General features: G+C 43.3%; 1 pseudogene; it reads right to left on the bottom strand.

Annotated features, from left to right (window-relative positions):
• Window positions 1-14,621: 14,621 nt before the first annotated feature.
• LOC111816103 lies at window positions 14,622-14,722 on the bottom strand (annotated as a pseudogene).
• Window positions 14,723-16,592: the final 1,870 nt, after the last annotated feature.

The raw sequence follows: 16,592 nt of genomic DNA, 5'->3' as shown, positions 1-16,592 counted from the left end.
TCTTGAGTTGGATGCATCTTGAGTTGAGGGTAAAATGTTTTTTGTTGAGAGAAATGCAGCTAATGGAGAAAAGATAAAATTTTTATATATAGTTCTGACCTAGATTGGAAGGGATGGAAGTATAATACAAAGATGACTGGTTTTGAGAAGAACAATTCCTCCTCCAAAGTAAAAGAATAGAGTGGATGATGGGGAAAGCACTAGAGGAAAATACTATCTATTAGGAGAAATGTTACAGCAGGCGGTCTAGAGGACACTGTCCTGAATCTGCACGGTGCTGTCAGATGGCCACTCTTTCTTGGCAGTGCCATGGACAGTACCTGTGATACCAGGGACAGATTTAAAGAGCAGTGATCATGCAACTGGCCATTTTGGACACTTTCATGTATATTTATTGTCTCACTAAACATTTGTAACTCTTCCAAGTGCATGGGGTTAGCCCCAATCTATGGTTTAGGGACACAGGTTCAGGGAGGTTAAGAATTTTGCTCACACCCACCCTGGCAGTGAATGGCTGACCTGGAATTGGAACCTGGTCCACTGGGCTCCACTGCGAGGAGCCATGGAAGTGTAGAACCCAGTCATTTGGTTCCCTTCTCTCAGGTTTTAAATGTTTTGCTCCAGTATGGCTGAACTGTCATCTTAAGTGAATCAAGGCACAATGCAAGGTGGTAAAGATGGTTTTGCTTATGTAGCAATAGCTCATCATCACTGGCCTATAGGGTTTAAGTTGCATAATGTGTAAATAAAATGAGAAATAAACCAGCTTGAGGATGTAGAATACTCAGAATAGGACACAATACAGTAACCTATCTTTCCATGGGATGTGTTCCAAGACTTCTAGTCAATGCCTGAAACCAGAGACATTAATCAAACTGTATCTGCTATGCTTTTCACTACACAGATAGACCCAGATAAACATTTGCTTCTCATTTAAAGGAAGCACTGTATGGCTTCTCTTTGGCACACCTGAATTGATAGCATCAGTACTTCTGTGCTAGAGATCCATTAAGTAAAATAAGGGTAATTTGGGCACAGTACTGAGACATTGGGACAGCAATTCTGATAACCTAGATGGTTCCTGAGTGGACTTCTGAGTTCAAAACACAAATGTCAAGATGTAATAACTTGGGTTGTAACCATAGAGATTACAGGTAGACCATATTTAAAAGAGAAATCTGTCCCAGAAGGAGAAAAGACAGCTTTGGAACAATCCCCTGTGTCCACAGAGAGCTACAAAGCTATGAAGGCTCTGGGCCAGGAGACAGGTGGCCAGAGCAGCAAGGAGCAGCGGGTGGGCCAGGGACTGGCTCCATAGTGAGAACAGTGCTGCAGGAGGAGTCACAGAGGAGGGCAGGAGAACTCGTGGCCCAGTAGTTGATCTAATGTGGAACGGCACCTTCAGGGATCTTAAAAGGAGATAGGCTGTGCTTCCCTGAACTGGTGGGGTGGCTTTTTGATTCTTACCAAGGATCCTGATGCTGTATGGTAGTTCTTGCACTTACAAATTAAGGACAGTTTAGACTGCTGTAGTTGACCATTTATTCTGCCACCTTCAAGTTTCACTCCAACCATGACATTTTTCCAACCTTGATTTTAGTGGGTTAAATTGCACCCCCATCCTCCCAGATACATGCCCAGTCAGAACTTCAGAATGTGACCTTATTTAGAAAGACTGTTTTTGTAGGGGTGATTGGTTTAAGAAAAAGGCATACTGCCTAGCCATGTTAGCATACGGCGGTAATCCTAGCTACTCAGTAGGCCAAGGCAGGATGATTGCAAGCTAGAAACTAGGCTGGGCAACTTAGCAAGACATTGTCTCACAATAAAATTTAAAAACATTAAGAGCTGGGCATATAGCTCCATAGTAGAGCATCTCCATAGCATGCATAAGGACTTGGTTGAATTCTTAGAAGTGTAAAAAAAGGGGAGTCAGGGTCATACTAGATTAAGGTGGGGCTAAGACTGAATGAAGAGTGTCTTTATGAGAAATGGAAGAGAAGAAAAAAGAAACCATAAGAACAAAGAGGCAAAAACTGGCATTTTTTCTGCCAAAGGCCAGCTTGACTGAGAGATGCTAGGATGGACACCTCCCCCTGCTGCCCCAAGAATGTGGGGATGAGGAAAGGGACCCTGCCAACACCTTAATTTTGGACTTTTCTGTCCCAGAACTGTGAAAGAATACATTTCTGTTGTTTTACACAACTAGATTTTACTACCTAGCGTGTGGCCCAATGTCCTCTCTTTCAGCAACCACAGGAAATCTTGGAACAGAGGAGCAAGGCTGTTCCAACTCTCAGGTCTCCCTCATTTAAGTGCCAGGACAATATTCCCAAGCAGACTTGTATGCTGGATTTTGAATTGAGGCAGAAGTGTGATGGCCTTCAGGTGGCACAGAAAGCTCAATGGTGACGTCAGCCAGTATCTGGAAGACCTCAAGGCTGCACATCAAAGTCTCCTTGTGCAGCCAGTGAGTGTTGAGATGTAGCTCCTAGCTGTGGCAATCTCAAGGTCAAGTCCACCTCAGTAAGGCCAGCTGAGCCACACTATTCATATTACAAGAAAAAAAATGAGGATGCACATTTTGTTTTATCAGTCTGGGTGTAAACAAGCAACCTTTTTCTGCTACCCAAAATGTTCATCCTAACTAGGATTAGAGGTCCTATTGAACCCAGCTATTCCCCTCCTGGGTATTTTTCCAAAAGAACTAAAAACTATACCACACCCATGATATATATGTACACTCATGTTTATAGCAGTGCAATATGTCATGACTAAATCTTGGAAACAACCCAAATGCCCATCAACTGAGGAATGGATTTTTTAAAATGTGGTATTTTTATATAGTGGAGTATTACTCAGCTATAAAAAGATAAACTCGAGGCTTTTTATAGGTAAATGATGCAGCTAGAGTGTGTCTTTTTTTTTTTTTTTTTTTTTTTTCCGGAACTTGGGATTGAACTCAGGCCCTTGTGCTCGCCAGGGTAGTGCTTATTCTACTGAGCCATCTCCCTGGCCCTAGATGCAACTAGAGACCATATTTATAAGTAAAATAAATCAGACCTCATGTGTAAACATTGTATTGTTTCCCTAGTATAAGAACTTGAAAGAGTAACTAACATCTGAAAGGTACAATAGATACTGTGAAAGGGAAAGAAACTGTTCAAAGGGAGGGAACAACTGGGATAAGGGAAAGGAAAAAAGAAAAAGTATATATGTAAATACATAGGCTAGCCTAGATAATTGTTCTGCTGATTTCTGCTGGTCTATTGAAAGAAGCAGTTAATGCTTAATTTTTATCTCCTTTTTAATTTTTTATAAGTTTTTGACCAATTTTGCATGCTTATATCTGATAATCTGAACAACTAATTTGAAAACAGCAATATGCAATATAACAACCATTGTTGAATTCCTATCATTTTGCTTAGTGAAATTCTGTGTTTCCAACATTTTGTTGTATTTTTACTATTTTTTATTCTCTTTTTTAAAACAGTGCTTATGCTCACTATCAGGGATCCTGGGTTGGATACCTGACTGGTGATTGTAAGTCAGGAAGAATAAAAGCAAAGAGATAGAACCCTGAAGAACTCCATCCAGGCCACAGAGAGGCCCACTGACTGGCTTACCCACTGCACTGCAGCCAAGCATGGTCTCCAGCACTAGAATTCATGCCCTCCAGAATCCATGGCATTTGTTGCAAACACATACTTCTGGTTCATTTTTTTATGTGCTCAGGAGCCAACTGCTCTACTTCCATCTACACCTATTCTTTAAAAGGGGTGTTAAATAACTGCTCCTTGATTACAATGATGTTCTGAACTTTGCTCCCTAATATCACAAAGCAGTCACCTTGACTAAGGTATTGGGTTCTTCTGAGTCCAAATTTACAATGTTTATCCCCGTAAGAATGCATATACCACTTGTATTAACTTCCTATGACTTCTCTGAAAGTTACCACAGACATGGTGTCTTACAAGAACAGAAATTTATTCTCTCATAGTTCTGGAGGCCACGATTCCCAAACCAAGGTGACAGCAGGGCTGGGATCCATCCTTCAAAGACTCTAGGGAGGATATGTCCCAGATTTTTCTTACTTCTGATCATTTCCAACTTATCGGCTGGTGGCTGCATCATTCCCATCTCTGTCTCCATGGTCACACTGTTGTCCTCTACTCTATGTGCGTAAACTCTGCCTTTCCTAGGACACTTGTGATGGCATTTATGGCCCAGCAGATAGTCCAGAATTATCTTCTCATCTCAAGATCCTTAATTTATTTTCATCTACAAACTCTTTCTCAAATAAGGTAGCATCCACAAGCTCCAGAGATTTGGCATCCTTTCTTTTGGGATTGTCTGTTTTTGGCTCACTACATTACTCTTGGTGGATTTTGAAGACCTGGAGCTTACCTGTTTTGATATACCCTCAGTGTCTCATCCATGAATGAAAACGAACAGGTAAATTTAGGAATCAAATTCAAGACCTGTGCTTGCCAGGCAGGCACTTACGCCACTGAGCTATATCCCTGGCCCCAATTTTGGGAATCTTATTTTTGAATTCAAGTCATCTTAGCACCATTAGTGTTAGTACACCACTAACATTCCTCTAACAGAAAATGATGAACACCACAGATCCCTCAAACACATGAATGGGCTTCATGTGTGCATGGTTTAGTGTGAACTACCTCTGACAATGGCAATATCAATTGTGATTACATTCTATATTATCTTTATGAGTGTAAGGGGCAGCTTGGGTGTTCATACCAAAACAAGACCATCCTTTATCCTGAAGCAAGACAAAACCACTCACTTTCTTGGAGAGTCCAAGATAAGACAGTACTTTGGATCAACTGATTTAGAAGACCAGATTACCATCTCCTAGAAGCCAAAGTTTAAAGGAAAAGTTCTTGGATATAACTGGCAAAACAGCCAGGAAATGGGAAAGGTGCTTTTCTGTCTAGAAATAAGCACTGATCACCAGGGAGGAAAGTTTAGGGGCTCAAAGAGCCAACTTCTTCTCACCGGCAGAATTTAGTGAGGAATCTGTGTAGACAAAACACAGCCCCAATTTCAAAATGTATGGGAATGTAAGAGAACAGAATTCCAAGAACCTAAAGTCTTAGACTTGAAATTACTGAGCTAATCTTAGTCTCTTACCCCGTTTAGAGTGTAGAGGCTCTTGCGTGATTCATTCTAGTTACTCTCAGTTCATAGAAATGTGTGAGGCACACAAAAAGTGAATATGTGATCAGCTGAATTATTGATGCAATAAATATAGGAAAACTGACTTAGGAATCTCTAAGTAGCCATAGCAACAGGAAGACACAGACTTTGGTATCTGAAGCTTCATCTCTAATACTAAGTTGTGGCCTTGAAGCTTCTAAATGCAATGGACAACTTCATAGCCACTTTACATACAACTGATCATACAATGCCTTCTGAAACACATCACTCCTGGGCTTTCAAGAGACCATACCAACTGGTTTTCTCTCCACTTCATTGGATGTTCCTTTCTAGTTTCTTTTGCTAGGTCTTCCCTTGACCTCTGAAGATCTCATTACTTTAACCTCTGGATCATCTATGCTTTCTTCTATAGCCTAGGTGAGCTTGTTTAATCTAATGGCTTAAAATAACATCTGTGTGTGCTGTTTAGAATTTCTATCTATAGCCCCATCTTCTCCTCTGAACTCCAGATGTGTGCATCCGGCAGCCTGTTTGACATCTTCAATTAGATCCCTAATAGACTGTAAAATGTAACATGATTGAAACAGAACTCTTTATTTCTCCCACTTAAGATCTGCTCCTCCTTAATCTCCACCTCAATAAATGGCAACTTCACCCTTACAGTTGTTCAGCCTAAAAATCTTTTTTTCTTTCTTTCCTTTTTTTTTTTTTTTTTTTTTTTTTTTTGTATTCAGAACAGTGTGTACAGCGGCTCACTGCATAGATCAGACTGATAGTGATCCTTCTGTTTACAGCCTCCCAAGTCTGGGATTATAGGCACGCACCACCAGGTGGGGCCAGCACACCAGGCTTGGGGATCAAACTCCTGGCCCCTGCATCTGTCTAAGCAGGCACTTTAATTTACTGAGCTATTTGGCCAGCCCAAAGTGTGATGTTACAAATCTGTAATTGTTTCTAATTGGGGGCAGGGCTGGTACAGCATGTGGTGCTGGGGATGGAACCTTGGTCCCTGAACACTTGCCTAAGAAGGTGCTTTAGACCACTGAGCTATCTCGCTGGCCCTCAACCTAAAAATCTTAAAGTCAACTTAACTCTTTTTTTTTCTCCCACCCCACACTCAACCCATTAGCAAATTCCATGGGCTCTACCTTTAAATTATGTCAGCCAGAATCTACCCACTTGCCCCCATATTCACTGACAGCACCCTATTCCAGACCCCTACCTTTATGTCGACCACTGAGTCTCCCAACTGCCTGCTCTTCCTTTGCTTTCCTACACCTTGAAATCAATCCCATATTGCTACCACATCACATCATGTCAGCCTTTTGCCCTCAACACTCTAACGGTGTTCTTTTCCTAAATACTATGAAATTCAAGTTCTCACTGTGGTCAACAAGGCCCTTTCCAGTTTTATTTTCTACACCCTTAATTCCCGCATTCTCATTACTCAGGCCCCTTGGCTGGCCTCACCAAGTTACTAAACTGAAAACATAAGACAAAAACTAAAGCCTATTATAAAATATAACACAAAGAGGTGATCTGAGACATTGTGCACTTGAGTGTATAACTGTAAAGGTGTTCTGTGTTTTTTTTTTTTTTTATTTTCTGTATTTTAGGGAAGGGTCCACAGGGTGTTCAGGGTCTCACTACTAGATTGGACTCCTAGTGATCCTCCTGTTTACAGCCTCCCAAGAGCTGGAATACCAATTGCCAGCTCAGCATGCTCCAGGGGTGGGGCTGGCATGGCAGGCCTGAGGATCAAACCCCTGGCCCCTGCGCCTGCTTGCAGGTGCTTTATTCCGCTGAGCTATCTGGCCGGCCCTGAGTTCTGTGTTTAATGAGTACAAAGTTTCAGTTTTGCAAGATGAAAAGGGTTCTGGATGGCTGTGATGGTTGCATATTAATGTGTATGTATTATTTAAACTTTAAAAAAGTCTTTTATTTATTTATATATTTGGTACAGGGTCTTGCTAGGCAGTTGGGACTTGTACTGATCCTCCTGTTTCAAGCTTCCCCAGCACTGGGATTACAGGTGTGTGCCACATCTGGTTTTGAGGACAGCACAATGCGCCTGGGGTTCCGAGGCCAGCATGGCATGCAGTACCAGGATTAAACCTGGGTCCTTGTGCTTGCCAGGACGGTGTTTAAACTGCCAAACTATCTCCCCAGCCCTGTGCTATTTAATACTACTGAATTATACACTTAAAATGGTAAAGTTTATTATATGTATTTTACCAGACTTAAAGATAATTTAAAATCATTTAAGCACATACATAAAATAAGTCTGAAGGGCAGATGCTATGGCCAACAGTTTCTCTATAGGTAGTAGGATAACAGACAATCTTGTTACAAAAGAGTATTTCTAATCTGTCTATCTTATGTGAAATTTATTATGTTACATAATAAAAATACATATAAAGTGGCATATGAAATCTACACCTAGTATGGCAATAATATTTGATTACACACAAAATTTAGACGCTAACTGTGTCACTAGCTATGGGCCACTGAGAGTAGTCAATTTCAAGGGACTCACCTCCAGAGCAACTGGACAAGAAGCTTTATGTTAAATATGGGAGCATTCAGGATCTTGAATACAGACTCAGTGGAGCATTCAGGTGCTACCTGTCTGACACAGGCCAATCACACCACCAAGGAACAAGCTGTCATAAAATTCTATCTTTCTAAGATGTCATTTGATAATGTGGCATCTCTTGACATAGACCAAACTACAGAGCTGCCTACAGTGTATAATTAAGGGTTTCAGATAGACTTGGGTTTTCACCTGCCAAATGCCATTCATCTATGCTTGACTGTTCCAAAAAATATATATAACCAAAGTGCAATTTGTAAAGCTAGTTCACAGTGTGAATTATTTTTTCCTACCACTTTAAGGCTCTGCAAAGTTTGAGGCATAGATCAATTATTCTGGTAACCAAATCGCAAAGCCCTGTCTCATCACCAGATAGCAGACAATGTCAGAACCCAGAAAAGCAAAGTCACACTCCTAGTTTGTGAGAGAGCTAAGATTAGACTCCAGAAATCTCAATGCCTTCATCTAGAGCTCTAAAACTTAGAATACAATGGAAATAAAGTGAATACAATAAAGCAAGTCATAAGAATTTTCATTTTCCCAAAAATATTTATACCATGCTGTAGTCTATCAGTTGCACAATACGTTGCATAGATACATTCTATTCTACAATATATATAAAACAATGTACAAACTTCAATTTAAAATACTATATTGCTAAAAACAGTTAATGATCATCTGAGTTTTGGTGCCAATACACATGATACATGCATAGTTGCCATTAACCTTCAATTTGTACAAAATGCAGCTTCTGTGACATACAATAAAGCAGAGTACAATCAAGCAAAGTATCTTTGGAAACGGAGAGGAGCCAGTAACAGTCTGAATGCAGCTACAACTGGAAATGGCTTTATTTCCCTCTGCCTTTAGCTTCAAACTGGCCCTGTTGGTATCCTTTGTCCTGACCTTTGGTGACAACTCTGACAGTCTCTCTATCTTTCTCATTACTCACAATTTCAAGAACCACTTCACCTGAGGCTAATTTTTAGGTGTTTAGAAAAAAAAAATCTGGTCTAACCCTAAATCTTCAACTTCATTTCTGGCTCCAAGCTCCTCTGGTCTTGGCTTAGCCAGACCCACAGGCTAAATGGTCCACAGACCATAGCTCTGGTGCTTCTGGAGGCCTTGCAGGCATCTCCAGAGGGTCTGAGCCAGGGGCTCCTGAATCTCCCTCTCCTGTACTGGGAGAAAGGGGCAGGTCTTGCTCTTCCCTGCTCTACCCAGGGAATCAACCCTCCTTGAATGTCTCGTCTTTCCTCACACAGGCTTCTGGTGGGCAATGGTCCCCAGATCAACCCTTTTCCTAAGTCTGGGGGAGCTGTGCTAGCTGTGCTTTATCAGAAAGCAGAACTACTCATCACTGGACATCTTCATAGCATACTGTGAGAGGTACCCTGAATAGGGTAGTACAAGGAGACATTTCTCTCTCCAAGAAAGAGAGTGGCAGGGGAGACCCTGGGATGTTCCATGGACTGCTGGCAGGGAAGGCTACCCCAAGACCACTTCTTTACCCTGTGGACTGCCAGGAAAGACTGAGTGTAGCTTCCTCCCAGGGATCAGCCCCTTCCTTCCTTCCAGGGCCCAATGTCCCCATCTGTAACACTGGGGGATGAGAACTATTTGTCGTTTGGACTGCCTAGTGCTGGAGCACCTCTCCTTTTGAAGGAATCTCAAGGTAGGTGGCTGTCATTATGCCCTGTCCTCTACTCTGGAAGCCCCAGGACAGAAGGTCTATTATGTAGCCCCAGCATGGGAATGTGGCCTGGGCTTCCCAAAAGCTGTGGGATCCTTCACAAAGGTGTAGAAGTCTCACTATACTGGGAGGAGAAATCTCAGGGTATGGCAGCACCATGGGCCTAGCGTCCAGGGCACTCCTGCTGCTGCACCACCATGCTTCTTTTCTGAGCTGTCTCTCCAACACCTTACGATTCTGTGGAAACGCCATGTTCTTCTGTCATGAATATGCTGACTTATCTCACAATCTCCATGACAATTCCTTTCTTCTTTGTATCCCCCTATACTGTGGCCCAGAAAGTAAAGTACTTGAATTCTCAAATGCAACAGTGGCAAGAACTGGTCATGTGATATGGTTCTGGTTAATGACATAAAAATATATATTCCTTTCTCAAATATGAATTAAAATTTCTACTGTGTGTGAAGTGTAATACTAAAAGCTGAAGATATTTTCAAAGCATAAATCCCAGCAATAGTCCCTGAGTAATTTGGTTGGGCTCCCTGCCCCAGTGAGGGTGGTTTAGGTTGCAATCCCTTGCCTTCCCGCCAGAGAAGGAGGGGCCAAGTGGGAAAGGACTAGGGGACCCATGGGGACTGTAGGGATGAAAACTCAGAAGTCAACACACACTGGGAAGGGACAGGGACTAATGGGAACTCCATTTCAGGGGCCTTCACCATGAGGAGGAGTTGAGTTTATTGGGAAGATACAGGCACATCTAAGCAGGAAGTCACAACAGTCAAAGGTGACATCTAGCTCCTCCTCTCCCCATTTCACAAATGAGGAAATGGAGGCATAGAGGGTTGAATGGCTCAATGTTACAGTTAGCCCACGCTCTGCTTTTTGGCAAAGGCAGGAGGGTGAGAGGGCAGAAGAGAGACAAACAGATACAATGGGAAGGAGCTGCCAAGAGAGCATTTCAGGGAGAGGAAGAATCCAAGGGGTCAGATGCTGCTGAGCCATCAGGAACGAAATCTGAGAGATGGCCACTGGATTTGTGATGAGGCTGTCACTGATGACCTTTGCGAGTTGTGTTTCAGTAGAGGGGAAGGGATGAGCAATCTTGGCAGAGCACAAAGTGGGGAGTGATATCAGATAGAGCCCTTGGGAGCCCTGGCAGTGAAAAGACTGGGAGAGCTCGGGAAAATTTTTCAGGAGTTTCTTCTGAGCATCTTCCAAAATAATGGAATATTTTATTTGAGGGATTGCAGTATGTTTCTCCCCTTTCCTTAGTCTTCATAAACAAAAGCAATGCATTTTAGCAATCCTGGTAAAGAGACTTAGCACGAATCGTAGAAGCTGTGCTTTTGTTTTTTGTTTTAAGTGCCATGTTACATTTAGGTAAGATGCAAAGATTTTACTATTTGGAGAGAAACTGGTTTTTTTTCAGCTGGGGATTGAACTCAGATCCTTGCGTTTGCCAGTCAAGTGCTTATCCTACTGAGCCATCTCCCCGGCCCCTGGAGAGAAACTGTTAGGGAAAAAGGTTGTGAGGGCTCATAGAATGCACTGGCTGGACACAACGGCAGCTGTCACTACAGCGAGGTCTTGAGGGAACCCTGCAGGAGAGAACTTCCTCGGTCTTGTGCTGATCCAAAGGAAAGTGGCAAAAGCATTGCACGCATTACACCCTGACATGGAATCCAGCTAGTGCTTCTAAACACTTGGGCTGAAAACACAAAACTTAAAAAAAAAACTCTTCGTTTAATGAGCAGTGGGAACTGGAGGTAGGGGCCTCTGTCTTAGCTCCTGGATGATCCCTACTCCACATCAAAAGCAGTTTTAGGGAGGCTGTGTTTTGAGGGCAAAATTCCACAGTGATGGATAATTCAGCCCATAGAGTACAGCAATTTAATTACAGCCACCAGGAAAATGGGAGGAGGAGAGAAAGAGGGGAACAAAGAGGAAGAAAGTAGGGGAAGGGAGAGGAGAAAGGCAGGAAGGGGGAGGATGTTAATCCATGCCTCAGGAGCAGTTCTGCCAAGACTTCCTGTAACAGCTAACTTCCTCCCATGTTCCAGTGTATTCCTGTCTGAAGTTCTAAGACTGAATGAGTTTCCAAAGTTCTTATGATTTTGCTGCAGCTTAATGACACTATCACAAACTACAGACTTATGGAAGACATGGGGACAGGGTCTGGGACTGCTTAGGCTAAAGGAACCTCAGACAGTGGTGCTCTTGGTGACTGCTGACAGCCTAGGTTGGTACTGGCACAGGTGTTGAAACTTTAGGAATCCAGAAATCCATTGTGGGCGGTGCATGATTAACCCACTGGGGTGAAACACACACACACACACACACACACACACACACACACACACAGAAGAAACCACAGCTTCTCCTTTTTTTCCTTTCTACCCAGGCACTGGGAAAGCTGGCAGTACTACAGCGACCCAGAGCCTCCCCCTTTGGTTTTTCAAACACATCACGTACCCTGAGTAGGGGCAGATCTTCACTACAGTCTCTTCCCAACGTAGATGACTTTCTTTCCATCTTTCTATCGGGGAGGTAGGTCCACAAAATAAGATCATCTTCCTGGTTCTCCTTCACGTTTCTTAATATTTTCCCCCAAAAAACATTAAGGATGGATAAAACCTTCCAGCACTTGCTGCAGGTAACAGTAAGGGCTAACAAAGCAGGTGGTGTGGGAGTCAGGGGCTGGAAGGATTTAGGATGACACAGTGACTGTCAGTTCTTATCCTATGGTGGAGACAAGCAAAGCCCCTGTTTAGGGGGCATTCATCTTATGGAGGGCATGGATAAGGAACTTAGAAACACCTGAATGCAGCACAATGGACACAGCTAGGCAGGGAGGATGGGTAGGAACAGATGGGGGAGTGGGGCTCTGAAGGGTGGGTTCACTCTCAAGCCAAGCCTACAAGAGGAACAAGAAAAAACCATACAGACATGAGCAAAACAAAGCATCTTGGGAGAAACCTGCTAGTGCTAAGGCCTTCAGGCAGGGGATGGCAAAGGGGCCAGGGAACTCAAAGAAGAGAATGTATCCTTCTGCAATCAGGGCAGCAAAAGGGACAGAGCTGGAGTTTGAGCCAGGCTGACCTGGACTCTCAGCTCTGCTCTGGCATTGCATCCTCCTCTCATCTATAAACAACTGGCCACAAAAGTTCATTGCAAAGGGTGTGGAATGTGACTCTACTTCCCACAGGATATACATCATACACCAGGTCCTATCCACCACCAGTCTTTCCCTCTTTGCCTGGTTACCGGGCTCCTATCTATTGCCCATTGTGGTAAAATAAAAAATGTTTAAAGCAGGACATTCCTGGTCCTCCAAAAGATCCAACTTGCATCACACCAAGTGCAAGAACAGCCTTCATCTAAACAGAGTACTGTACCATTGACAAATGTAACATTTTAATATCTGCTTTCAAAAATCTGGAGGAATCTACACTGTACTGCTCATAGTGGTCATCACTGAGGGCTAAGGTTACCAAAGATTTTGACCACTGACTTTCAACATTTTTAATTTTGAAATGTTTGAAGATTCTACAAGGAGCACAGAACATGTTCAGAAGCAGAAATCACAACACAGGCTCCTGTGGATGCACAGGAATTGACCTGCTAGCTGGCGTCAGTACTGTGTCAGTGTTGTGTATCCCCCAGCCCATACCTCACTGAAGGCACTGGGTGTGATCAACTGTGAGAATTCCACAGCTCTTCTGTGGGGAAGACTGAGCAGACAGAGGTTCAAAGGCAGAGTGAGGGCCCTCAAATAACACCCAGGCCAAAGGAGAAGGTCCTGGGAAGAATGAAGCCTGAGATGGCCTTTGACCATCATCTACACAGTGGACTCTGTTTAAAAGGGGGCAGAGGGCTGGGGAGATATCTGAGTGGCATAAGTGCCTGCCTGGCAAGTGCAAGGTCCCGAGGAAAGAGGTGGGAACAGAAAGTGAACTACTCTCCAAATAAAATGAAAATTTCTCATGGCTGCCACCAAGGATTGAAATAGAAACAGATGAAAATCAAGTATTTCAAAGTAGGCTAACTGTGAACTTCTTTCGTGATTTGAGACTGTCAATATTGAAAAAAACATTTTTTTTTTTTTGAGACAGGATCTTGCTATGTAATATAGCCTGGCTTTGAACTCACAGCAATCCCCCTGCCTCAGCCTCCTACATATTCCGATTACAAGCATGCATTAGCATGCTCAGCCCCCAAAATTTCATCTTAGAGAATATTACATTAAGGAATACGATGAGAAAAAAAAAAAAACTACATTTCACAGTTAAGAAGGTTATAAGGTTAGGCAAGGGAACACAGATATTCCTGTTCCCAGGGTCTCAATGGATCAAAATGTACATTATAACCAATGAGTTCTACAGCTTAGAAAACTTTGAGTTCTCTCTTCCCCTCCAAAAATATACTTCAGTTGAGGGGAATAAAAAATAATGCTTAAGCATCCATAATGGCCCACACGGAATCTCCCACTTTAAAAATACATTTCAAGGGGAGGAAATGTAAGTATAGAAACATTTTTAAATTCCCTGAGTTGGCCTTTGTACCAAAAGGGGTGCCTGGCTCTATATTAAACAAAACCCTGTTGGAATGGGAGGCAGTGGAGTAGACATTTATTACCTGCAATTTTATGACATTCCCGACTGGAGAGGAGAGTAATATTTCCCACAGGAAAACTCATTTTTTTGGGAGGAATCAAGCAACATTTCTCTTTGCTTTCTGCTCTTTCCCAGTACAGTATGATCAGGATTCCACTTGCGTTTACATGATCATAGGCTGGAAATCTCCAGGGCAAAAAAATTCCACCTCAGCACTTCCATCTGCACTGGGTGATGCACTCTTCCATAGCTGAGTGTTTTCTGATTTCCACGAGTCAAGAGTGCCATACATAGTGCTTTACTGTCAACAGAACACAGTTCTGTATAACAGAAAAGGTAAAGTCCCAGGTACTCTAAAAGTCACATTGCCCAAGAAAGAAAAGAACCCAGAGCTTGTTAGAATTTGTAACAGACAATCTTATATTTCCTACTTAATAGTACTCATCAGTTGATAATTAAAAACTATACTTTCAATAGGATGTGCTTTTCAAATAATTTCTTGTGCCATATTTACCTGTGATGTACTTATCTTTCTTTTTCTTAAAATACGGAATGCTTCATGAATTTGTGTCACCCTTGCGCATGGGCCACGCTAATATCTTTATCATTCCAATTTTAGGATATGTGCTTCAAAGTGAGCAAAGCTACGGTATATCTTCCTCACCACTATCTCAACCAGCACCTGGTATACTTTCTTATAACAATGTATTTGCCAAAAAAGTATTAAATACACATCCACGGTTGAACACAAACACATTCCAATAAATTTGGATGAACAACCGATACAACTGTAGAGATGAGATTGTGGTCCACGGGTGGTCTGGATTCTTTCACCCCATTAAGGCACACTGGTGAATGTGTGATAGTGTTGTTGTGATGACTGGCAGTGGAACCAGGACAGTTCATGTAGGAGAGTTCAACAGAAGGCTGTCTTAGACCGCTTTTTAAAAAAACAGGCCTAGTTATCTTTTCAAAAAAATTCTACATGGACCCATTCTGAAACAACAGTTTTTCTTAGCGGAAAACCACAAAAAAGTTGGTGTGGAATCAGTGAAAAGGAAAACCACATCCAAGCTGGTGTGCTCATGCATAAACTTGCATACTAGGGTTAAAGGCTGTCCTCCCTTCTCCCCAGCTCAGTAACCACATGCAGTTGAGGCTGCATCCTTACCTTGTCCCTGACAGTGTGACCTTGGGCAAGTCAATTAACCTTTCTGTTTTAGCAACCTCACCTTTGATGTGGGGGTTACAGGTTGTGCTGAAAACTCAGGCAGATCATGGGCAAACACCTTTAACTCAGCAACTGCTATACAGAACCACCCCCATCCTTACATGTTGCACTAAGATCCAGCCTCCATACTCCAACATCTTGTAATAACTGTTCGACTCTATGCTTCTAGCTTTTACTGTCCTTTTTGTCACAGTACTTGGGGGGAAGAAACAGATAAGCAGTTATAGACATGGCACTTTTCTGTTCCTCAACATAAGGTGAAGAGCAGGGGAAATAGGTAACACATGCCTAAAGGAAATTCAGTCCTTAGGATTCAATGTTACAGGTATGCATATGGAGTAAAAACATCGTATTATTTCAGCGTGTGGCATCTAAAGCAACACATCATGGATTTTATTTTAAAAATAAGAAAGCCAAGCAGCATTAAAAAGGATAGCATGTCCCCACATGGGCCTATCACGGTCCCAAACTGGGGACCGGCATCGGGTGGAGTATGGGGCTTTCCTGGGGTCAGACTTCCAACAGGTGGCTAGTTTTTGTCATCTTCAAATGCAAAATCTTAATGTGTTCGATTGAATATGTAAGTCTCTGGGATTTTGTTCAAGGCCCCTCTTGGGAATTCAGGGAGGCAATTTTCTGGGTCTAAACCTCCCTGGCAAGTTAGCAAGCAGAGACCTGTCTGCAGCTTTCACTTGTTTCCTGAACAAGGTTCTGGCCTGACGCTGAGAACTCACCCTTCTTTCCAGCCAGCCCAGCCTGCCCTGCCGCTAGACGCTTTCATCAGCCCTGGGAATCCACCAGGTCTGGAAGTGGTCACGACACACCAAACCACAGATCCCCGGAGTGCGGGATTTCCACCTCTCCACCGCGTCTGAAAACTGAACACTGGCGCCTGCTTGTCCTACTGCAATGGGATTCCCCAGCAGCACCCCCCCCCCACCGCTTGCATGATTTATTAATAAATGCAAGATGGCACACGGAGGCAAAGCACAGGAGGCATCAGCAGCTGGGCCCGACCCAGGGCAGTTTGTAAAAAATAAATAAGAAGCATGTGACCAGCAACGGGTCCTGGGGCTGTATCGAAGCCCCGGTCTGCCCCGCGCACGCACCCCGAGGGCTCCTGCCAGGGGATGAAGGTCAGGGGTAGACCCCGTCCCAGGCGCGCAACCCGCACCACGCACCGGAGAGAACACTTACCTGCTGCGGCTGGCGTCCGCTGCGCCCGGCCGGCCAGCTCCGCTCAGCTTCTCGCTGCCTCCGCCCCCCGCCCGCCTGCAGCCC

The sequence above is a fragment of the Octodon degus genome, unplaced genomic scaffold (genome assembly GCF_000260255.1).
Source record: "Octodon degus isolate 3935 unplaced genomic scaffold, OctDeg1.0 scaffold00026, whole genome shotgun sequence".
Taxonomy (NCBI): Eukaryota; Metazoa; Chordata; class Mammalia; order Rodentia; family Octodontidae; genus Octodon; species Octodon degus.
The sequence above is the reverse complement of the archived record's forward strand: the minus strand, read 5'-3'. Positions and strand labels throughout refer to the sequence as shown.